Source organism: Xyrauchen texanus, chromosome 30 (genome assembly GCF_025860055.1).
Source record: "Xyrauchen texanus isolate HMW12.3.18 chromosome 30, RBS_HiC_50CHRs, whole genome shotgun sequence".
Taxonomy (NCBI): domain Eukaryota; kingdom Metazoa; phylum Chordata; class Actinopteri; order Cypriniformes; family Catostomidae; genus Xyrauchen; species Xyrauchen texanus.
The window spans coordinates 1,673,785-1,700,210 of NC_068305.1; the positions used below are offsets into that span (position 1 = coordinate 1,673,785).

The following is a 26,426-nucleotide window of genomic DNA, read 5'->3' on the forward strand; positions in this document are numbered from 1 at the left end:
CATGAGACGAGGACACGTTCTTACCATCAAACACACTTACTGACAGAAGACACACGAGATGAGGATGTGTTCTTACCATCAAACACACTTACTGACCACAGACAGACGAGACGAAGACGTGTTCTTACCATCAAACACACTTACTGACGGCAGACACACGAGATGAGGACACGTTCTTACCATCAAACACACTTACTGACAGCAGACACACGAGACGAGGACGCGTTCTTACCATCAAACACACTTACTGACAGCAGACACATGAGACGAGGACGCGTTCTTACCATCAAACACACTTACTGACAGCAGACACACGAGATGAGGACGCGTTCTTACCATCAAACACACATACTGACAGCAGACACACGAGACGAGGACGTGTTCTTACCATCAAACACACTTACTGACGGCAGACACACAAGACGAGGACGTGTTCTTACCATCAAACACACTTACTGACAGCAGACACACGAGACGAGGACGCGTTCTTACCATCAAACACACTTACTGACAGCAGACACATGAGACGAGGACACATTCTTACCATCAAACACACATACTGACAACAGACAGACGAGATGAGGACATGTTCTTACTATCAAACACACTTACTGATGGCAGACAGATGAGATGAGGACGTGTTCTTACCATCAAACACATTTATTGACAGCAGACACATGAGACGAGGACGCGTTCTTACCATCAAACACACTTACTGATGGCAGACACATGAGACGAGGACGTGTTCTTACCATCAAACACACTTACTGATGGCAGACACACTAGACGAGGACGTGTTCTTACCATCAAACACACTTACTGACAGTAGACACAGGAGACGAGGACGTGTTCTTACCATCAAACACACTTACTGACAGCAGACACACGAGATGAGGACGTGTTCTTACCATCAAACACACTTACTGACAGCAGACACAGGAGACGAGGACGTGTTCTTAACATCAAACACACTTACTGACAACAGACAGACGAGATGAGGACGTGTTCTTACCATCAAACACACTTACTGACAGCAGACACATGAGATGAGGACACGTTCTTACCATCAAACACACTTACTGACAGCAGACACATGAGACAAGGACACGTTCTTACCATCTAACACACATACTGACAACAGACAGACGAGATGAGGACATGTTCTTACCATCAAACACACATACTGACAGCAGACACACGAGACGAGGACATGTTCTTTCCATCAAACACACATACTGACCACAGACAGACGAGATGAGGACATGTTCTTACCATCAAACACACTTACTGACAGAAGACACACGAGATGAGGACGTGTTCTTACCATCAAACACACTTACTGACCACAGACAGACGAGACGAAGACGTGTTCTTACCATCAAACACACTTACTGACAGCAGACACATGAGACGAGGACACGTTCTTACCATCAAACACACTTACTGACAGAAGACACACGAGATGAGGATGTGTTCTTACCATCAAACACACTTACTGACCACAGACAGACGAGACGAAGACGTGTTCTTACCATCAAACACACTTACTGATGGCAGACACACGAGATGAGGACACGTTCTTACCATCAAACACACTTACTGACAGCAGACACACGAGACGAGGACGCGTTCTTACCATCAAACACACTTACTGACAGCAGACACATGAGACGAGGACGCGTTCTTACCATCAAACACACTTACTGACAGCAGACACACGAGATGAGGACGCGTTCTTACCATCAAACACACTTACTGACAGCAGACAGATGAGATGAGGACACGTTCGTACCATCAAACACACTTACTGAGAACAGACAGACGAGATGAGGACATGTTCTTACCATCAAACACAGCTGGACGGAGTGCAACTGCCAATGTAGGGGTCTCCAGATGTGTTTTCAAACTACCTCTAACTTGACACATGGCGGCTGTATATAAGGACTGCAATGGTTGTCTGTTCCATTAACGGTTTATACACTTGTCAAATTAAGTGTGTTAAGCAGATGGCCACTGTAGTCTTTATGTAGAAACTTGTTAGCAATGCATGTTTGGTCTGTGTTAGTGAATATTCAGAGATAACATAGAGTTTCCAGAGTAGACAGACTCAAGCCGTTGCACCACTATGTGACGCAACACATCACAGGTCACTTACATTGTTCCGCCAGTGTTTGCGGCATGCATATACAGCATCGTGTGTGTGAACAAGGACAAGCATGTTAACGGCCAAGGATGGACAGATCCTGAGGCAAGAATGCCTTTTGTCTCCCCTTCTCCCCTATCACAACATCACTTCCACTCATCCAATATTCCTCCCTCATCATCATCTACCTACAGGTGAAACTCGAAAAATTAGAATATCGTGCAAAAGTTCATTAATTTCAGTAATTCAACTTAAAAGGTGAAACTAATATATTATATAGACTCATTACAAGCAAAGTAAGATATTTCAAGCCTTTATTTGATATAATTTTGATGATTATGGCTTACAGCTTATGAAAACCCCAAATTCAGAATATCAGAAAATTAGAATATTGTGAAAAGTTCAGTATTGTAGGCTCAAAGTGTCACACTCTAATCAGCTAAACACCTGCAAAGGGTTCCTGAGCCTTTAAATGGTCTCTCAGTCTGGTTCAGTTGAATTCACAATCATGGGGAAGACTGCTGACCTGACAGTTGTGCAGAAAACCATCATTGACACCCTCCACAAGGAGGGAAAGCCTCAAAAGGTAATTGCAAAAGAAGTTGGATGTTCTCAAAGTGCTGTATCAAAGCACATTAATAGAAAGTTAAGTGGAAGGGAAAAGTGTGGAAGAAAAAGGTGCACAAGCAGCAGGGATGACCGTAGCCTGGAGAGGATTGTCAGGAAAAGGCCATTCAAATGTGTGGGGAGCTTCACAAGGAGTGGACTGAGGCTGGAGTTACTGCATCAAGAGCCACCACACACAGACGGGTCCTGGACATGGGCTTCAAATGTCAAACGTCTTACCTGGGCTAAAGAAAAAAAGAACTGGTCTGTTGCTCAGTGGTCCAAAGTCCTCTTTTCTGATGAGAGCAAATTTTGCATCTCATTTGGAAACCAAGGTCCCAGAGTCTGGAGGAAGAATGGAGAGGCACACAATCCAAGATGCTTGAAGTCCAGTGTGAAGTTTCCACAGTATGTGTTGGTTTGGGGAGCCATGTCATCGGCTGGTGTTGGTCCACTGTGCTTTATTAAGTCCAGAGTCAACGCAGCCGTCTACCGGGACATTTTAGAGCACTTCATGCTTCCTTCAGCAGACAAGCTTTATGGAGATGCTGACTTCATTTTCCAGCAGGACTTGGCACCTGCCCACACTGCCAAAAGTACCAAAACCTGGTTCAATGACCATGGTATTACTGTGCTTGATTGGCCAGCAAACTCGCCTGACCTGAACCCCATAGAGAATCTATGGGGCATTGCCAAGAGAAAGATGAGAGACATGAGACCAAACAATGCAGAAGAGCTGAAGGCCGCTATTGAAGCATCTTGGTCTTCCATAACACCTCAGCAGTGCCACAGGCTGATAGCATCCATGCCACGCCGCATTGAGGCAGTAATTAATGCAAAAGGGGCCCAAACCAAGTACTGAGTACATATACATGATTGTACTTTTCAGAGGGCCGACATTTCTGTATTTAAAATCATTTTTTTTTATATTGATTTCATGTAATATTCTAATTTTCTGAGATTCTGAATTGGGGGTTTTCATAAGCTGTAAGCCATAATCATCAAAATTATATCAAATAAAGGCTTGAAATATCTTACTTTGCTTGTAATGAGTCTATATAATATATTAGTTTCACCTTTTAAGTTGAATTACTGAAATGAATGAACTTTTGCAAGATATTCTAATTTTTCGAGTTTCACCTGTATTCTGAGGAAGCACACTTGGAAGTAGCCATGTCCCCGAGCAACTCTCTCTTTCTCTTGCTGTCTCTCTAGATTAAACGCGAGCGAGGCGGAAACTGGGGGGAGCAGGATTTATCAAGCGTGAAATTTAACACAGAGTTTGAAACAGCTACTGGCAGCCTATTATGAGTGTTTGATATGCCACGAGCGATAGTGAGAGTAAAAAAGATAGAAAAAACCCCACCAAAAAGCAGAGAGTGCGGCTTTCACCATGGACAGAAAGCAGTGCTCGATTTAACCTCTTATTAAGATTGCCTGCGAAGGTAGTAAAGGTGTGAAAAAGACATGAAAAGATAAATACAATACAAGCAAAAATATGAAGCTTGTATTAAAAGTACTTATATTATTATTCCATTAGTCATTGACAAATAAGGTTGTCCAAGGTGATACAAATGTAAAACGTAGTTTAAAACACGTGTTCAGTTTTTAGAAATATAATCTTTGAGTCCATGATTTTGAGTCCATGATTCCACAATTGTTTAAAAAGATTTATTGTATTTTTTACAAGACAAAACACACACACACACACAGTATATATGTTTTATATTTATAAATAAATACTTCTCTTCTCCATATACACAACATCACTGGGACCCATCATCCAGTCACATGGTTTCTCTTACCACTGCTACGCTGATGACACGCAACTCTACTTGTCTTTCCAGCCCAACGACACCACAGTGACCGTTCGAATCGCTGCCTGTCTGGCAGACATCTCGGCCTGGATGAAGGAACACCACCTTCAACTCAACCCTGCCAAGACCGAACTCCTTGTCTTTCCAGCCAACCCGGCTGTTGAACACAACATCACCGTGCAGCTGGGTCCAACTACAGTTTCGCCTTCCAAAACGGTCAGAAATCTAGGGGTAACCATTGATGATGAGCTAAATTTCACAGACCACATTTCAAAAACTGCAAGATCTTGTAGATTTATACTCTACAATATCAGGATGATAAGACCCTTCCTCTCTGTACATGCCACACAACTGCTCGTTCAGTCCCTTGTCATAACTAGACTGGACTACTGTAACGCTCTCATTGCAGGCCTTCCTGCATGTGCTATTAGACCTCTCCAAATGATCCAGAATGCAACAGCACGACTGGTCTTTAATGAGCCTAAGAGAGCACATGTTACACCAGTCTTTGTCTCTCTCCACTGGCTGCCGGTTCATGCCCGTTTTAAATTCAAGGCCCTGATGCTGGCATATAAAACAGTCACTGGGTCTGCTCCAGCATACCTTAAAACATTTATGCAGAGCTACGTTCCCACCAGAAGCCTGCGGTCGGCTAAGGAACGTCGCCTTGTCGTACCAAAACAAAGAGGCACCAAAACACTTTCCCGGACTTTCAGTTTCATTATACCACGGTGGTGGAATGACCTTCCCAACTCAGTCCGGGAAGCTAACTCACTCTCTATCTTCAAAAAACGGCTAAAAACACATCTTTTCCAAAAGCACTTAACCGGTCAATAAAAAAAAAAAATAAATAAATATATATATATATATATATATATATATATATATATATATTTCTTTTTGCACTTAAATCTGTTTTGTATACTATTATGATGATAGTGAAACTTTGTAATATGGCACTTTTTGTACCACTGTCTCCCTAAGATGATTCGCTGATGTTCTTCCTCTTTTGTAAGTCGCTTTGGATAAAAGCGTCTGCCAAATGAATAAATGTAAATGTAAATGTAAATATATTTAAGTAATATTACACGAGCAAGAGTGCAATATGGCCCTACATCAGCACTGCTGTGATTCGGCAGCAGTACTGATTTAGGGACATATAGCACGATTGCGAGTGTGATATTGCTAATGTACAACAGTTCAATGAACAAGTATATAAAAAAAAAATAGAAAAAAACGAGTATGGTCATGAAAACGCATTTGTGCATGGAACTACTTTCTTACAGAACAGAATCTGCCGCTGTTGGTTCAAAACAAATGATGCGTTCAAGCCTTCATTAGAAATTCAAAAAGTTCACTTCAGAAATAGTATCACGGCTTGTGCTGTTTCTACAAGTTACAAGTTATTGGATAAACAAGGATGGATTGATGGGTGTGTGCGTGCGTGCGTGTGTGTATGTGTGTGTGAGAGAGAGAGAGAGAGAGAGAGAGAGATAGAGAGAGAAGGAGTGTGTGGAATCATCTGTTGCGACTTTCAAGCAGCGATGCTGTCAGCGTTCTGAAGGTCAGCTTTCTCAGTGGAAAAATAGCGTCCAAGCGGGGATAATTCTCCCTATTTCGTGGTAGCCATGCAAGAGTCATTCACTATAGAAACAGCGATGTCCTCCACCATTTTAAACAGTGTTTATCTTATGTGGAATGTCGGTAAGTGCCTCGAGTTCTGTAATCAAACAGTCTCTCATCTGTGATGAGCCTTAATCCTGAAATTGTTCATTTAAAGCTGTTTAAAACAATGTCCTAGTTTAAGTAATGTAGTGGTAATACCAGTGATCATGGAGTGCTGTTCTATGTAAACAATGACTAACGTATTAATTTTACATCACCAACTGGCTCATATTACACACAAAAATGATCTTTTGCCATCACCTGCTGGCTAACATATGTCATTTCAAAAATAAAAGACAGTAACTCCTAACAGATACACTTTAGTTTAGAACACAAGCGGAGTGATACACATGCAGATAGGAGTTTTACTTACTCAAAAATGTTCTGAGGGCAGAAAGGAAAATGATTGGTTTACAGCTTCAACCAATGAAAATGAAGCAAAGGCGGGGTCAAGACGGGAATCAGTCAGACTCGGGAATACAAGACAATACCTGTGGGAGAACGCATTTTTTGCTAGGTAAGTGAATTTACTACATATTTTTTTTTAAATGTAACATCCTCTAACGTTTACTAAGATAATTAGCGTACATGCACATAACTAATAATCATAGTCTAAATATTGGATTGTATGCATTTTAATTTGACTGTTTCATCAGTTGACCGGTACAAATCTGCAATATTGAGTAACTTTTGTAAAACATGCTTTCCCAATGCTACGTAGCTCGCTGTCTGTGAAGTTGATGCGACAACAGAAGTCGTTCAAATCTCCGTGGCATTTCGACGGTAAAATTGATAACTGTTATATCTCCCGCCCTAGCTCTGCTCTCAGGGCAGGAATCTCAATAGGTTCATATCACTGTGTTATTGTTAGTGAACTACGCGCTGCTCTCAGCGCAGGAATCTCAATAGGTTCATATCACTGTGTTATTGATAGTGAACGAGCTGCTCTCAGGGCAGGAGTACTCAATAGGTTCATTTCGCTGCGTTATTGATAGTGAACTACGAGCTGTGTTATTTTTAGTGAACTACGAGCTGCTCTTAGGGCAGGAGTACTCAATAGGTTCAAACCGCTGTGTTATTGTTAGTGAACTACGCGCTGCTCTCAGGGCAGGAGTACTCAATAGGTACATTTCGCTGTCTTATTGTTAGTGAACTACGAGCTGTGTTATTTTTAGTGAACCACGAGCTGCTCTCAGGGCAGGAGTTCTCAATAGGTTCATATCACTGTGTTATTGTTAGTGAACTACGAGCTGATCTCAGGGCAGGAGTACTCAATAGGTTCATGTCGCTGCTTTTTGTCAGTGTTATTGTTCTGTACAAAGACGTGCTTGTATTTATAACTTGAATTTCGTACCTTTACTTTTGCAGGTTAATGGAGAATATTTGGCTTGAAGGGATAAGGCGAAAGGTAAAGAAAGTAAAGGATCGAGTCATTCAGGAGGTCATACCTTTTTCTGGGGAGGAGACGTATTTCATGCAGGGTTACATTAAGAAACTGGAAGAGGAAACAAAAAGCATCTTCAGGTCCCCTGTGTCTACTCATAAAGACTACTTTTACTTTGCATGTGAAAGATCAACTAAAGCAAGTGGGAAAAGCAAAGGACATACTTGCTCTCTGCTTGGAAAAGCTTGCAGAACACAACCCTGGATTTCTAGTAAAAGTAAAAAACTTGCATAAAGACAGCAAATTGTAAACTACTTTTTTACACAAGCTGTTCATTTTGACAAACTACAGATGTAGATCTTAATTCCTTCTTAATTCCTTATCATGTAGGTCGATAATGATTGACCGTGACCTTAAGGAACTCAATGCTATAAGAAGAGTTTTTCCTACAGCCAAGATTCTTCTTTGCTGGTTTCATGTACTCCAGGTAGGTATATCCTACTGGATTTCCTTCCCTTTATCTTGGGCCTTTATTTTAACTCAATACTGCTAATTAAAGGAAATGATCACTTGTCATAGACCTATTCATTTTAAAACTAAAATTTGATTTAAAAGGTCATATAAAAATGTCTTGACTAGCTTTCAAATGTTTTTGTAGGCCATGCATAGGTGGATGGTTAGAAGAGATGGAGGAAACTTGTCAGTGAATCAACGAAATATTGTGATTCAAGCAATGGTGTCAATGAAATCCTGTTTAACGGTAATATTTGTATATTATAAATCACTTTATTCTCTAGAAATCATTTCAATAATGAAAATAAATCTTGAATTGTATACTATGGATTTTAATAGGATTGGTCAAGTTTATATTTTGTTTAAATTTTTTGTGTTAAAAGTGTGGGAACATTATTTTTAAAAGGCAATTTATCACTCTTTACTCATCCTCATGTCATTCCAATTCATTTTATCTATTTTCTTTTGCAGTAGAATGTTTCATTTTTTCCCGCCAATAGTATATGGAAGTCAATGGGGTATAATGTTGTATTGGACTCAATTAAGTTTTATTACATAAAAACAAACAAACTCAGAAACATTATTCAAAATATCTTAATATCTTCAAAATATCTATTGTGTTCTACTGCAGAAACAAAGTCATATAGGTTTGGAGTGACATGAGGGTGAGTAAATTATGACATGCGTAACAAAATGACAATTTTCAACTTTGGGTGGACTACCCCTTTAAATGTGTGTAAACATAAGGTGGCATAACTTTACAATGTTGTGTTGTTTTTTTTACAGGAAGAAGAGTTTAACAGCATGTCAGCTAGAAAGTGCGAAGAGCTTGATACCTGTCTGGGCAGTTCACATGTATCGACCTACCTCAAGAATCAGTGGATTTGTTTGGGAGATTTGTGGTCCAATTTTGGAAGGACATTCTATCACCACAACTGCGAAACCAACAACAAGGCAGAGAGGTCAACTATTAGAATTATAACACCTTGACCCTCAAATTACTAAATGAATATTTGTAATGAATATCATGTTATTTACATTATATTTAAGGATGTTATAAATGTTTTATCTTTTGTACACAGATTTTTTCTCACAATGAAATACCAGTTTCTTAAGGGAAGGATGAATAGCAGGATTCTTCAGCTTCTTCGCTTGCTGTGTGGTGATGTCCAAAAATATTACAGGTAAATATAAGTTAATTTTATTACTTTTGTTATGGTGCTAAATTGTAATTACAGAAATCATGTGACCAAGTTGTGGTACCCTGATTATATATTGCATATATATTACCTCTGGCCACAACCTGTTGCCATTATCAACTTGTTTGGATACAGGAAGCTCTAGTATAAACATTAGCTATTCTCTATAGCCTTATAATTGTCAATTCCTTTAAAAAGCACACTAATGAAAACATTTAGTAAAGAGGTCTGTCAGCTCCGAGGGCATTGTTGGTTGTTATGAAACTCGATCCCATAAAACACAGTATACAAAGAGTCGTCCACCCCCCCTGCACTCCCTCTATTTAGAATAGTCTTTTCCCCACTGTTTATTTTAATTAGTTTATAGCCTATGAAATCTATACAAATGTCTAAAAAGTCTAAATCATTTGACAACTTGTTCTTTGATTTAATTGTTCAGTTACCTGGATGACCTGTCAGACACTGGATGAGTAAAAGGAGCGAACACTGAAGAGACCACAAATGCTGCCCATTGCATGATTGCAAAAGGCCTGGATGCAAAAGTGGAGATAAATGAAAATGGAGTGTGTTTGGTTCCACCCGATACAAGCACACAATCTCACAGAGTTGACTTGGTGATGCATAATTGCGATTGCAAAATATTCCACTGTGGATCTGTGTGCAAACACTTAATTATCTCACAAACCATTGCAGAGAAACAAGGACTTGCAATTCAAGACCTTAGAGCAGAAGCAGCAAGAAAAATTGTTGACAGTGAATCCTATTTCGCAGATAATGAAGACCTTACTGTATATCATTTTGATGGGAGTGTAGGAATTGTACGTTGTAAAGGGGCCAAATTTTGCACTTGCATTGCAAATAGCTATGGAGAGGTGTGTGTATGTATCTTAGTTCATAACATTATCTACACAACATCCTGTGAGAACATATCTGAGGCTTCACACTGCTCAAAATCCAGTGAGAAAAAAAAAAGTAACACTGCAACACATGCTCACAGATCTTCATGAGTGGAGCCAATCAGAAAAATTTCACGAGGATAAGGAAGTGCACAGTTTAGAACAGAGAGCACACAAATTAGTTTTTTCACAGTTTAGCAAACTATCAAGGAAAAGAAAAGTGACTGCACTTCATAATTATCGTAAAAGGGTCAAAAAAGCAAAAGATGCAGTCACTGTAACTTACACGGTCAAAAAGAAGAAAAAACATGGTTGATCTTGTAGAGAGATAAGAAATGTTTCATTTATGAAACAATAACTATATGCTCTGCCTAGCCAACATGCTTAGTTTTGGTCAATGAGTGTTGTACAGATGCTTTGTATAAGAACAAAATGAAGGAACAAATGGTGATTGTAAATAATTCACAAAATAATGCTTTTATTGAATGGTCTTTTGCTTTAACATTACAATAAAATATTGGATACTTTACTTGTGTATTAAGGAACAAAATTGAATTACAAATTACAAAACAATTAAAAAAATAAATAAAGTGGATTATAGGTATCTATAAAACACAGCAACATATTATTACAACAGAAAGGTATTATTAAACAGCTGTACCTTAACTAGTTCACATCTTTCCTAGAGGATTTAAGTGTTTTAATTTTTTCTTTGAGGCACGAGTCAGTGAACTCGAATGTGCCCACCATTAAACCAGGCCCAAGCCCATGGGTTGACTGTTCAAATGTCTCCCAGTTTCTCCCTAAAGTCGCCAGAAGTGTTTGTAAGGTCTTCCTGCAATTGAAGTACATAAAGCTTTTGGTTTCAATTTACATAGTCATTAAAAACATTCAACATAATAAAATGTACTTTACCTGCAGGCTTCAGTTTTGGAAATTGCCTCATGGACATCCTCATTTTCACACAATTCCTGGACCACTTTTCTTTGTGGAGTAAACTTTGCTGCCAGGAACATTACGTCACTGACCAGCTCACTACATTCATCTGAAATGAAACGATGCAAACAAATAGAATTATTAAAAAAATATAATACCCAACCTAAAAAGACACTTAAAAATCACTTAAAATGTTTTACCTTCACACAGTTTAGTGCACAGTGAAGTCAGTTTGGTCCGCTTGGTGGGCCGCACACCCATGCCAGTCAGCTTTTCCTCTATGGTTTTTTCTGTGCCTTTGCTTTTCATAATAACACAGTGATATGAACCTATTGCATACTCCTGCCCTGAGAGCAGCGCGTAGTTCACTAACAATAACACAAGTGATATGAACCTATTGAGATTCCTGCCCTGAGAGCAGCGCTAGGGCGGGAGATATAACAGTTATCAATTTTACCGTCGAAATGCCACGGAGATTTGAACGACTTCTGTTGTCGCATCAACTTCACAGACAGCGAGCTACGTAGCATTGGGAAAGCATGTTTTACAAAAGTTACTCAATATTGCAGATTTGTACCGGTCAACTGATGAAACAGTCGAATTAAAATGCATACAATCCAATATTTAGACTATGATTATTAGTTATGTGCATGTACGCTAATTATCTTAGTAAACGTTAGAGGATGTTAAATTTTAACAAAAATATATAGTAAATTCACTTGCCTAGCAAAAAATGCATTCTCCCACTTGACAGGTATTGTCTTGACCCCGCCTTTGCTTCATTTTCATTGGTTGAAGCTGTAAACCAATCATTTTCCTTTCTGCCCTCAGAACATTTTTGAGTAAGTAAAACTCCTATCTGCGATATGCACACAGTGAAGCGTCCGAGTGCTGATGGTGTCAGACCATCAGTGCTCATGGAACGTCTCGTCCAATCAGATTTGAGGACCGGAACTAACTGTTGTATATATATATATATATATATATATATATATATATATATATATATATATATATATATATATATAATTACTTTAAACGTCATGTGGTAGTTAAAGGTATTAAAAACATTTAAATGAAAACGTTTATAGAATTTTTTGGAAACTGAAATAATGGAAATACGCCACAAAACTGTTGCACTGCTTATTTTTTTTGTTTTTTTTATAAATAAAAAATACCCTGCACTAGTGTCATGCCAACATGTCTTTTTATTATATATTTCAGCTTTTTTAATGACACTTTGATTTATAAATTTTTTCCTGACGGTTACAACATATCACATTTTCGATATTTTTGAATAAAAAAAATAAAGATGACTGAAATCATTAAAATATGCTGGTCAAAGTAGATGTGTATTCAAGCCATTGTTTTGTGTTAATTGCCTTTGTAATGTATTTAAAAAAATAATTAAATAGCACCATGTCATCGATCTGATTAACGTTTATGCCGATGCAATGCCTTGTCCCATAGACTTCCATTATAAGTGTTTTACGGTAAACATATTTTTGGTTTTGTTTCAACAAACTAAGTGATGAGTCTAAATTCTTTTCGTTGACATTATATAACAAACCATTATATTCTCTAAATTATTTAGGTCACTGTTTAAGTGCTTAAGCTGTTGATGGCCTTTGACACCCCGAGATGCTTGTCAAAGCCCGTTACACACTTATATGTACGATACAGAGAGCTGAACATACTGTACATGTTGGATGTAGGATAGGATGTAATTTTACAACAGAAGTCACACAGAGAGAGAAAAAAAACACATGCATAATTATGAAATCTGCCCAGTCAACCAACACAATCATCCTAAAACACATTAAGACATCATTTCAAACACAGTTGTGAGGAGCAGATGCTTACCGCAGACATCACAGCAATGAAGTGTGATCTTTCCTTGTCAAGAAAATTAGCATTCAACAATTATACGAAAAGTAAACAGTCATTTTGTGTCAGGAAATCTGTGTGTCTAATTAAAATTGTGTTTGTTTTGGCTGCATCTCTTCTTCATTATTAGTGATGTTTTTTGGTAGAATGAAAAAAAGAAAAGAAAACAACAGATAAACTTACCAAAAACATAAAAGTAATTTACATATAGAAGTCTTAAAGGTACAGTAGCAAAAACTGCCTGTTTAATTGTAACTGTCAGAGAGAGACTGGAATTTTGTTGTGAAACACTAAACTCTGACTGATTGTGATGTAAGAAACCTTCACTGACATCAGAACATCAGGGGAAAAAAGGGTCATCAAAGTAGTCTACTGTATCTGACTTATGGCCTCAGAAGGTTTGAAATATAGTGCATGATGCCTTTATCACACTTTAATGGTGCTTTCTTTGTCATTTAAGTACCCTTTCACTGTCATTATGTGGAATAGATTAACCTGTACATTCTTCACTAGTTCTCCTTTTGTGTTCCGTAGAAGAAAGTCAGTCATACAGGTTTGAAACTACGATGACAGAATTTTAATTTTTGGGTGTACTGTTCCTTTAAGATGGGCCCATTAAAATCACTTGAATCTTGAATTGCATGTTAAAGTGAGTGTGTCAGTGCAGTTGTCATATGTACACATGATGCCCACAGGGCCACACACATGCCTCTTCATGCACTGGTCACACTTAAGTCCTCTGGCACCGGGACGACACTGGCACTGCCCAGAGCGTGTCACACGGCATGGGAAATGCACCATAAGTGTAACACTTACACTAACCACAACGGCCTCTCACCCTATTTGGGTTACCATGGAAACCAGGAGAGCACCTGCGAATAGAATAAAGCACACTATAAAGGCTACTGCAATTTAAAAACTTTATTAAGAGGATTGTTCCGGTCCTAGATGCTAAATGGTCAATAATCACATTTAATTAGAGATTAGTTGAATATGTGCATGCACGGAGACACTGTCAGTGATCATGCCACTTTACAATAGTGACACTTTTTTTTTTTTTGCTTGATAAACTTGTTTGAAAAACGCTGGAGACAAGTTGAAGTGAAAAAACATGATGCAAGAGAGCACTTTAGTCAAGTCAACTCAAGTGGTTTTTATTGTCGTTTCAACCATATACAGTTAGTACAGTACACAGAAAAACGAGACAACGTTCCTCCAGGACCATGGTGCTACAACAAAGGACCAACACAGGACCACATGAGACAACACAACGAAATAAAATACCTATATAAAATACCTATATATACCTATATATAGTGCACGTGCAAACATGTGCAAAGTAGGGGACAGTACAACAAATGTCTGACAATGAACAGGACAATAGACAGTGCAGCGCCGACCAGTACTCAGTAGTGCAAAAAGATGACAGTTTCTAAAAAATGTAAACATAACATACTATGAGAAAGTGTTCTATGCACATAGCAGTTATTGAGGTAGCAGACAGTTATAAAGTGACAGTAATTAAAGTGCAACTCAGGACACGTGTGTGTCAAACCAGTCTCTGAGTATTGAGGAGTCTGATGGCTTGGGGGAAGAAGCTGTTACACAGTCTGGCCGTGAGGGCCCGAATGCTTCGATACCTCTTGCCAGACGGGAGGAGGGTAAAGAGTTTGTGTGAGGGGTGTGTGGGGTCGTCCACAATGCTGGTTGCTTTGCGGATACAGTGTTTTTTGTAAATGTCTTTGATGGAGGGAAGAGAGACCCCACTGATCTTCTCAGCTGTCCTCACTATCCTCTGCAGGGCTTTGCGGTCCGAAACGGTGCAAGTCCCAAACCAGGCAGTGATGCAGCTGCTCAGGATGCTCTCAATAGTCCCTCTATAGAATGTAGTGAGGATGGGGGTTGGGAGATGTGCTTTCCTCAGCCTTTGAAGAAAGTAGAGACGCTGCTGTGCTTTCTTGGTGATAGAGCTGGTGTTGAGGGACCAGGTGAGGTTCTCCGCCAGGTGAAGTGTTTTATAAACACTTCGAAGAAGATCATAAACATTCAGTTTAATGTGGACCAGTTACCACATCAGAGGTGTTTCTCTCCAGCATATACATTACATGTTACTGTTATTTTCTATACACTTTCTTTATTATAATTAATAATTGAGTTGTTTCAATTGTCCTGCTGCTTCCAAACTGAGGACAGAGGGGGTTTTCTATCATACTATTTATATTTTAAACATTTTTTTTTTGTACACAAAATATGTTTTATAGCATAATTAGTTGTGTTTTTATAAATTGTTAATACATTTTTATCTGATGAATTGATTCATCAAATAAATATTCACAGATTAATTGGTTATCAATTAATTTTTGGATATTGCACAAAAATGCTGAATGGAAAAAAACCCTCTAAAATGTGCATAACAAATGTATAAGCTCGCTTGAGGTGGATATTTGTTTTTATTTGATAAGAAAACATGCGCTTAAACTAAAATGAAAAATTAATGTTGGAATGTATATGCGTATCAAAAATAGTCATGTGACTGCATAATTCACTCATAATATCATCAATATACTGTATCATATAGCATCTCCAACGTTGCCTTGGTTATTCTCACATTCCAAAGTCTGTCATCAAATTGATTGTCTACTTTCACTTCCAGACATAAGACATGTGCCACTGAATGCTAGAAAACAAGACGTTTGTCAGAGGGTTTTGTCTGCACACTCTGAAACACAAGTCAATTATTACATTTAATTAAAGTGCCACAATGGCCTCATTTTCTATTTTGCGCCAGTTTCTTTAAAAATGACGGTTTTGTTCTCTTAAACACATGGGATGGAAACACTGCTTTATTTATTTTTTATGCTAATTGTTTTTGTGATATTTAGATTTTTATATGCATAAATTTAATTCACAACTTTGATGGAATCTGCCTTCTGACTCAACCAGTGTGAGTTTGTCCAAATAAGGCAGACGGGGGGAATAATCAGTATGCCTGATTTACACACTTTACCTTAAAAGTAACAGCTGTACCTTTGCACCTTTTTACAGTATACTTTTAATTTACATCAAATTATACAGTGCAGTGGAAAGTGCATGCTTATTGACAGAATGCTATGTAAATAATAGCATGTTTTACATCATTTATAAACTTTATTTATTTAACTTTCACAGTGTTTTCACTCGTAGCCTTCAGGACAGGCAGTGCAGCGGTACTCATTAAAACTCTCTGTCTGACAGCTGGGACTGAAACTGAGAGAGAGAACGAGAGGAAAAGTTTCAGTGACTTAACAGAGGTAAAATGTGAATTCACAATTTTTGTAAGGGTCTGTGTCACACATACTTGTTCTCAGGGTTGAGGAGTGGGCACACACAGAGTCTGCAGTCGCCTGGAAAGCCACGCACCACGCCGTAAAAACCCTGGAGCTCTGTGTTATGCTGGCAATTCTATTTACAACAAAATGGAATAATAACACTATTAATGCTATATGATATATAATTATACTGTTATAACATGCATTAAGATGGTTTCACACAGGACGCGGTCACCCCACGTTCCCTATTCATTTTCAATGAGAGAGAGGTGACAGCCGGCAAAATGGATGCAGCAGTCGAAGTGAAACTAGCTGTTGCTGAATTTCTTGACCTTTGTAATGATTCTTTGCGTGTTTATAAATAGCTTCATGGGAAACTGTGAGTGGATGAGTCGGTGAACCAGGTGAAAATAGACTATCGAAACACGTATAGCTTATAATTGGAAGATAGACAACTGTGCAATGTATACACACAGGCCACGGACCATCAATATTAATATTAAAAATACATATTACAATATTTATTGTTGAATCACTTATATGAAAAGTAATAGTATTTATTTGATCTGAAGCAGTAACGAGCACCCTTTATTGCACTTCTATTGGCATGTTTCGCACCACTTCTCGTTTGAATGGAAAACACCTGCACATGTAAGAGACGGCAAGAATACAAGCAAAGCCGGCCGCCCACCATGTCCTGTGTAAAACTGCCTTAGTCATGTTAAATCAAAGGAATAATTCACACAAACATTTTTAAGTAATTGTGCATTTCCCACACGCTTTGGGTAGTGCTAGTGGACTCAAGTGTGACCAGTGCATGGAGAGGCATGTGTGTGGCCCTTAATTATCATGTTGTTCCAAATCAAAGACAACTTATGTTGACTCCAACTGTCAAGCTTGTCAAGTCTTCTGAAGCTATGCGTTAGCTTTGTGAGGAGCACACAGAAAATACAAAGGTCTGAAATCTCCTTCACACTTGAGTTCAGGTTCACAAATGGTGCAATGATGATTATGCAGAATGTAGTATGAGATGTCAGAGCAGTATGTTCTCACACAGAGCTATCATATGACTCAAGAAGACTTGGATTATAGAGTCACATGGACTACTTTTACTATACTTTTTTGGAGCTTGACAGATGTGGTCACTGTGCACTGTAGAGGAATGGAAAAGAGTTGCGTGACGATTCTTAAATAAAAAGCAATTCATAAAGGTTTGGAATGACATGACAACTTCATATAACAAACTTCAAATTTACACTTGCAATAATCCCAATTGTGTCATCCACAATTGTACAAATAGCTTCACTGTAACCCCACTGATGAAAATTAAATCCAATGAAATCTGTTCCAAAAGGTCCACTGGGGGAATCATCACAAGTCAAATGATGCCATAATGATTTTTTGGCATTTTTTAAATAGCCTAGATACATCCAAAACATCCCAAATTAGATATATATTATCAAAAACTTACCAGTTTAGTACACAGTATGTTTAATCCTCATGAATGGCCTGACCAACCACCTCTCTCAGCCTGATGGCCAAAGCCTTTGACAGAGTTTCAGATCGGAACACAGAAGTGAGACAGGTCGCCAGTTCCTTATATATTTCATATCTCCCTTTTTTGGCAATAGAGTTATGACTGATCTCCTGCAACTCAAAAGCAATACCCCTTCAGTAAGACTTTCATTGAGTACAGCAAGCAAGTCTTCCCCCATTACAGACCAAAAAGCCTTATAAAAATCAATGGGGAGACCATGTATTACAGGGGCCCTGCCATATTCCATGCTCTGCAGAGCAGTATACAGTTCCACTGCTGAAAGTGGCCTCTCTAGCTTAGAGTTAGCCTCATTTGGCACTTTCGGCAACCCTGTGTACAAAGCACTCGCTGACTCGTCCACATCTGTACATTCACTACAAAACAACTCTGAATAAAAGAGCTTTTCTCTTTTCCTAATTTCTTTAGGGTCTGTGTGGCAGGGCGGAGGGCGGGGCCGGGTCGTGATACTACACACCCGGTCCCGTATTAGGCTAATTATGCCTCCGTGAGGTTTAAAGGCTGACTGCAGAGGGCTGTTCGGGAGAGAGAGATTGTTAGCGGACATGTCCGTCATGTGTGTGTTTGTGTTGTCTTTTAAGTTTATCATTAAACCTATTATTTATATTGAAAAGCCGGTTCTCGCCTCCTCCTTTCCATTGATCCCTTTACACTGGTGCCGAAGCCCGGGAAGGAGGAGGGATACGCCGTAGTAGAGTTCTCGCCACTACCGTCCACCCCAACGGAGCAGCTGCGGCCATCTGCCGGGGACGAGGAGCCCAGCCGCCTGAATGAGGACGATGGCCGCCGACCGTGAGGGGAGAAGGGGCTCCTAGCCGACCGCCTGGAGCGGTCAGGGCCGCTGCCAGGGGTGCAGGAGTCGCCTACCGGCCGCTGAAACACGACGGGGTTTAAGACCGCCGACCGCGAGCGGGGAGGGGCTCAACGCGGCGGGTTGTTCCGTCCACCAGGGGCTGGAGGACTGCCTCGGATCCGCCCGGAGAGGCGCGGCTGTCGTCCAATAAAGGGTGGAGGAGTGGCCGAGGAACAAGCTGCGGCGTATCGGAGAACTGGCGAGTAAGAGTTTTTTTTTGTCTGTGTGGCAGGGCGGAGGGCGGGTCCAGTTTTAGGCTAATTATGCCTCCGTGAGGTTTAAAGGCTGACTGCAGAGGGCCGTTCGGGAAAGAGAGATCGTTAGCGGACATGTCCGTCATGTGTGTGTTTGTGTTGTCTTTTAAGTTTATCATTAAACCTATTATTTATATTGAAAAGCCGGTTCTCGCCTCCTCCTTTCTATTGAATACGTTACAGTCTGTTATTTCTTGCCCTGTGGGTGAGAGTAATGAATTAATGTAACAGGTTTGACCATTCTTTTTTTCCAGGCCAAAGAAGAACTTAGTTGGATCATCCACCTGTGCAGCACTCTGGAAATGCGAGCAGACCAGAGCCCCCTGTGCTGGTAATCTAAAACCTTCTTTTTGGACTTTTAGAAAAAAAGAAAGAACAGAGTGAGTGTGAGAGAGCTATGACAGAGGAGTGGCAGGTTTCAGTGTGGAGTTTAATCAGACTGCTGAAGTTGCGGTTTACTGGTCTGTGTCACACTGAAACTTTCATTAACTTCCTGTGCACCTCAATTACACAAATTACCCCCCAAACACATACACTCATTTAACATTTTCAATTTGCAAAAACCTGTAAAATGCAAATTATATTGTTATTAGCATGCAAGCAATTGAATGAAAAGGGTTGGCTGCTCGCTGTAGAGTTGCGTGTAAAACTTCAAGACTCGAAGATTTGTTTCTATGTTTAAAAACGAGTGTACAAAGTATCTAGACAAAATCGTAAGGCATCATAGGCAACGCTCCAATGAAGGCTGTTCCAAAAGACAGGATTTAAAGATAACTATTGTACATTTGGCAGTGTAAAATAGAGGGAAAACACAGGGCACATAGAGTAGCACTGTGAATGCTCTATCAAGTTTTGAATCAACAAAACCTCCCTACACTAAACCTTAAAACTAAACGTAACCAGTAGTGTCAGAAACAGCAAATGTGAGATTAAAAACACAACCACGTCATTTTGTGGTGCTTCTATGGCACTTTGGGTTCTTGTGTGGACTTGTACCCCTCTCCTTTCCATCACAAGTGATCACACTCGAACAAGCTTGTAAATGAAGTTGGTTATGTGAGGCCGTATTCAAATATATACCGTGAGCAGGGTGTGAGCAGAGCATTTCGTTTCTCCGCCCATATTAACAGATTACACATTGTGAGTGGGAGCGAGCATCCCAGACACAGCAGTATACGGATAGTTTTGAAGTTGAGCCTACTTTTGCCTTGAAGCTCATGCTGAACTCAGGGCTCTGGATGTTATAGAAAACTAAAATAATCAATTAAAGAAAAGCAAATGAAAAATATTTAAACCGATCCTACAATACACTACAATTTCTTGGTCTGCATACAAACAAACACAAATGAAGAAAAGAGAAGAATAAATAAACTGCAGAACTTTTGCCTGTTATGCATATGTAGAGATCATCAGGCAGACGAGGAGTGAGGATCTACACGCAGTTTATTGAACAATAGTGAAAACAAGGCAAACAGGAACAAAGAAAACATCCACGGTGGGAAAACTGAAACTAAAACCCGAAAACATTCAAGGGCACATGAACTGGTATGAACACGACAAGACAGGCATGAAAACCACTTCCAAACATGAGCAAAACATCAGAACAACGAACGACAAGGGAATGGAGGAACAGCGGGGTTTAAGTACACAGACATGATGATGACAAAAACGACAATCAGGTGAGCACAATAACACAGTGATGAGGGCCGGGAATCATGGTGATTGAAGTCCGTGACAGCGACACGAGAAACACGGGGCAGACAACCAGGGATCGTAACAGATATAGTACAAGCAACATTAACCAATCATGACTAAGTACACTGATAAACGTACAACTGCACATGACTGCCTGCCGTTGTCATTGAAGCAATGAGTTACCACGACAATAGAAAAAACCCGACTGATTGTAGAGGTTGAGAATTACAAAGTGCTGAACAACCCTCAGCATTTATTATACAAGAATTTATAGGCAAAGGAAATTATGTGGGATGCAGTAGTTACGGCAGATTTGTGCAGAAAGTTAATGTTTCAATTTACTGCTATGCGGTCATGCCTTCATGTCTTAAAAACTAATCTATCTGACACAGTTTTGACAGGTGTTTTAACAAAGAAATGCTGTAATTTATAATTTTTTTACTTATTTAATAATTTATGGGTTGTCAGGCTGGATGCAAACTCTCAACACAGGGACACACAATGCAGATGATTAACGAGACAAGAAGCACACAATACTGTATGGGTTGGTATATGTAAATGTGGTCCTACTCATGTACATAAAATTTCATGAAGACCAAATTTGTTATTTTTATCAAATACCCACTCTTAAAAAAATTATAGAAGTTATGGCCATTTTAAAGAAATTATTTGGCATAGGAACCAAGACATAAGTTTAATTTCAGCACAGAGCCGCAGCACTGTCTCGCAGAGAAGCGACCGCTGTAAAAGCCCACCACGACTGAGCTTTATGCTCCACTCATGGAGTGTACAGTATGTGAATCTAGTGTAATGCAAACGTTAAAATGTATCATCTTATAAATCATGCGCTATGGTAAATGTGTTTAGGTGAGAAACAGGGCGATAAGTAAGTGTTTAAGATGTTTTACTTGTGTTTTGAGTGAAAGTGAATAAAAGTCGTTCCTATCTGTCACTCACTGTTGTGTCGATGTAGTGACACTAGGGGTCACTCTTGAGAGCCCAGAAACACCTCTGATCTTTGATAAAAGGCCACTGGGAATTGGCGGGTGGTATTTTCATGCCCCTCCCACAGACATACGGGTATAAAAGGTGGGGACGTGCATACCGCTCATTAGATTTTCTCTTCGGAGCCGAAATGGTCGATGGTTCAAGCTGAGCAAGCGATTTCTATCCTCACCTCTGCTGGATACTTACAGCGCATTACAGCAGCTTTCTCCCCTCTCTACATGGATGCACTGCAGGTATCACACCTGAGCACTTCAGCAGATCTAAAAGAGAATATATTCCTAAAAGAGCGGCACACATCAAGACACATCTTTTTAAAGATGCCTTTCCGGTTGTGTGTTATTCCTGGTTGCGGTCGATACCTCTCGCATTCTGACAGCCATGATCGCTGTCTTTCATGCCTGGGTGCCGCCCACAACGAGACATCTTTAGTGGATGCATCATGTCCTCATTGCGAGGCCATGAGCATGGCAGCGTTGCGTTCACGGCTAACCCTAACCCGTCAGAGTGGCCTCCCTGGCTCCGCCCCGCTGCGAGGCCCCACCCTCCGGTATGTCCAAGGAAATCATTCCCCTAGTCCCCCTGGACATGTGGCTTATGCTTTCCATCCCGTCACGATGGCTGACCCAGACTGTTTGACTGTTCATTTCACCAGGTGCCCGCCCAGGTTTGCCGGCGTCTACTTCACCACGGTGAAGGCTGAGAACACCGCCACCTTGTGCATGGAAATCGCCACCCTTCTACGCGATAGAGCCTGTCCCTCCAGCCGAAATGAAGAGTGGGTTCTACTGTCCCTACTTCATTGTACCGAAAACCTTTGGTGGGTTGCGTCCAATCTTGGACTTGTGAGTTCCGAACCGGGCCTTACACAGACTCCCGTTCAAGATGCTGACGGTAAGACACATTCTAACGAGCACCCGGCATCAAGATTGGTTCGCGGCGGTAGACCTGAAGGACACGTACTTCCACATCTCAATTCTACTTCGACACAGACCCTTCCTGCAGTTCCAGCCGTACAGTACAGTACAAAGTCCAGTACAAAGTCCTCCCTTTCAGCCTGTCCTTGTCCCCTTGCATCTTCACGAAGGTCGCAGAGGCTGCCCTTTCCCCGTTAAGGGAAGTGGTGCTCATACACCTCAGCCGGCTAGGGATTCGGGTCAACTGGGAAAAGAGCAAGCTTCTTCCGGTTCAGAGCATCTCTTTTCTTGTTTTGGAGTTGGACTCATTCTCAGTTGGTGCTGGCCTGTCTAAAGGCATTCAGACAGAAGACCGTGGTTCCACTGAAATTATTTCAGAGGCTCCTGGGGCATATGGCATCCTCGGCAGTGGCCACACCGCTTAGGTTGATGCATATGAGACCGCTTCAGTACTGGCTCCGGACTCGAGTCCTGAGATGGGCGTTGCACCATGGCACACATTGCGTGGCCATCACGCCGATCTGTCACTGTCTCTTCAGCCCTTGGAATGAACTTGCATTTCTACGGGCAGGGGTTCCCCTTGAGTAGGTCTCCAGGCATGTCAAGATTACAACCAATTCCTCCAAGACAGGCATGTGTGCCACATGCAATGGGCAAGCGGCCGCCGGCCTCTGGACGGGACCATGGTTACGTTGGCACATCAACTGCCTCGAGTTGCTGGCAATACCGCTCACCCTTCGGAGGTTCAGGATGTTGATCCAGGACAAGCACGTGTTGGTTCGAACAGAAAACACGGCGACGGTCACATATATCAACCGCCAAGGTGGGTTAAGCTCCCCTCACATGTCACAACTCGCCTGTCGTCTCCTCCTCTGGAGTCAGCAGCACCTCAAATCACTGTGAGCCACTCACATCCCGGGCAACTATGCATTCCCCCCACTGAGCCTAAATGCACAAACCCTGTGCAAGGTCAAGGAGGATGAGGAGCAGGTCACACTAGTCGCTCCATACTGGCCCACACAGACTTGGTTCTCGGACCTCATCCTCCTCGCGTCAGCCCCTCCCTGGCAAATTCCCCTGAGGAAGGGCCTTCTTTCTCAGTTACGCGACTAGACCTCTGGAACCTCCATGTCTGTCCCTTGGATGGGACAGGGAAGACCTCAGTGGCCTACCACCTGCCATGGTAGACACCATCACTCAGGCTAGGGCCCCCTCTACGAGGTGCCTGTATGCCTTGAAGTGCCATCTGTTCGCTAAGTGGCGACACAAAGACACCCAGAGAAGCGCAGTCAGCTCAGTGCTTTCCTTTCTGCTGGAGAGCTGTCCCCCTCCACCTTGAAGGTGTACATAGCGGCCATAGCTGCACACCATGACACAGTGGACAGCAAGTCCTAAGGACAGAACAACCTGATTACCAGGTTCCTGAGAGGTGCTAGGAGGTTGAATCCTTCCAGGCCTCGCCTCGTTCCCTCTATGGAGAGGTCCCATGAGGCCTGTGTGGGGCTCCCTTCAAGCCCCTAGAGTCAGTAGAGCTTAAGGCACTCTCCTTGAAGACTACCATCCTGATAACAATCACCTCCATCAAGAGGTTTGGGGACCTGCAAGAGTTCTCTGTCAGTGAAACATGCCTGGAGTTCGGTCCGGGCTACTCTCATGTAATCCTGAGACCCAGAATGGGAAATGTGCCCAAGGTTCCCACGACCACGTTCAGGGACCAAGTCTTAGCATTGTTGTGTCTGGTATGTGCTTTGCACATCTATTTGGATCGCACGCAGAGCTTTAGGATCTCTGAGCATCTCTTTGTCTGCTTTGGTGGACAGCTGAAAGGAAGCATGTCTGTCTCCAAACAGAGGATCGCCCATTGGATCATTGATGCCATAGCTGTGCCTACCATGCCCAGCATGTGCCGCCCTCTGCAGGGCTATGAGCCTTTTCCATCAGGAGACTGATGGCCTCCTGTGCTCTGACCAGTGGCTCCTCTCTAGCTGACATTTGCAGAGCGGCGGACTGGGCTATACCCAACACCTTCGCGAGATTCTACAATGTCCGGGTTACAATTTCTTAGCAGGAACAAATGGGTAAGTCTGGACCGACCGGCCGGTATACCGCTTGTGCCTAGCACCTTTCACCTCGCTCGAGCTGAAGATGTGTGTTGTTGATTCCCAGCAGTGTTCACAAACGTGTTCCCTGGTTGAATATCCACCTAGCCCTGTGGCAGATTAGTTTGCTGCAAAACTCACTGCCAGCCCAGTACTTGTGCTAACTACGCCCCGTGCTGGGACAAGTGCTCCGCAAGTGCTGGTTCCACATAGGGAACCCCTTGCGATGTATCTTCCGCTGAAAAATGTTTCCCGGTTGGCAAACAGTGTTTTCCTTGTGCAGAGACCCTCTGCCCCAGTCTCCATGCTTGTAGAGCTTTCTTCCCAGTGGGTAGGACCTACCATGGGACTTCTCCACATGACATACTTTCGACTAGACATCGGCGAGATCATGTGATGTATTTCCACTTAATCCCCCCCTAATTTCGGGTTGGGGTGTGGTCTCTGTGGTGTCTTCCCCTTGGGAGTGACACTCCCCCGACGTGGGCACTAGAGTCCCGGTTGGTTAGCGAATTTTCCCTTTTTCTGGGGAGAAAAAAGAGTGAAAAGAGGCACGACTAAGACAAGCCTGTCCCCATCCTTTTGAGCACTCGACTCGTCCTCAAAGGGCTGTTCGAAACTCACACTGTGTCAGGGGAGGTTACGGGCTGGCCCGATGTGCAGGCTAAGCGGCACACAGCACCGTACAGAGTTAGGATTCTCGCTCAAACCGCCAGATCCTGCCAGTATGTGATGACGGAGTGGAAGATGAGCTTAGCCCTTACAACTCGATGGGAACTAAACTGGTGTTGTTGTGGAGGTGGGGGGGTTAGAGTGACGCTATATAATGAGCAAAGACAGACAGCTGTGTTTGCTTACAAAGCAGAGGCTGGATCGTGAATTGATAAGAGGCCTTATTTGCATAAAATGGTGATGTATTGCTCTTTATGAGTCCTCTGCCAGAACTATCACATAGGCTTCAATTTCATCCATGTAGTGAGTTCCAGACCTGAACCACACTGAACACATTTGGAATGAATTGGATGTCGACTGCACGCCAAGGTCTATCACCCAACATCAGTGGCTGACCTCACTGATGCTCTTGTGTCTGAATGGGAGCAAATGCAAGCTGCCATATGCAAACATAAAGTGGAGCCTTTACAGAAGTGTGGAAGATGTTGTAGTGGCAAAGAATGGAATTAATCCCTATGGTTTTGAAATGAAATGTTCAAAAAGCACATATGAATCTTGGTGTTCAGATGTCCACCAACTTTTGACTATATAGTGGATATATGTTTTGAGCTGTTTGGACTCTTAAATGAGACTGCATGTCCAGATTGCACTGAATTGATGGACTGCTGAATTCAACTGACCTGCTGCTTGTCTTCCAAAGAGCTGGAAGATGTGGCTTTCTTGACAAGTTGATACGTTTCAGGAAATTCTTGCATATTTTCATTTCTTAGCTGGTAGATACAGTATAGGTACAGGCTCTTCAAATGTAACTTCAAACTGAACCATGACAAATTATGTGTAATTTGCCAGGGGTAGGTTCTTCAAACATGACTTATGTTATCCAAAAATAACGTTTGGAAAACAGAAGTCATGTTTGAAGAACCAGAACTCGACACATTACACCTACTGTACCTATTGTCATCTACAAAGGCCTATTAGTCATAGTTTTCCTGAGAACTTCTGATAGCAACCCCGACAATGAA

The 26,426-nt window shown here is 41.5% G+C and overlaps 1 pseudogene; it reads right to left on the reverse strand.

Moving 5' to 3' along the window:
* The window catches only part of LOC127623567 (laminin subunit alpha-2-like), a 241,100-nt pseudogene that overhangs the window by 86,747 nt on the left and 127,927 nt on the right, over positions 1-26,426 (reverse strand).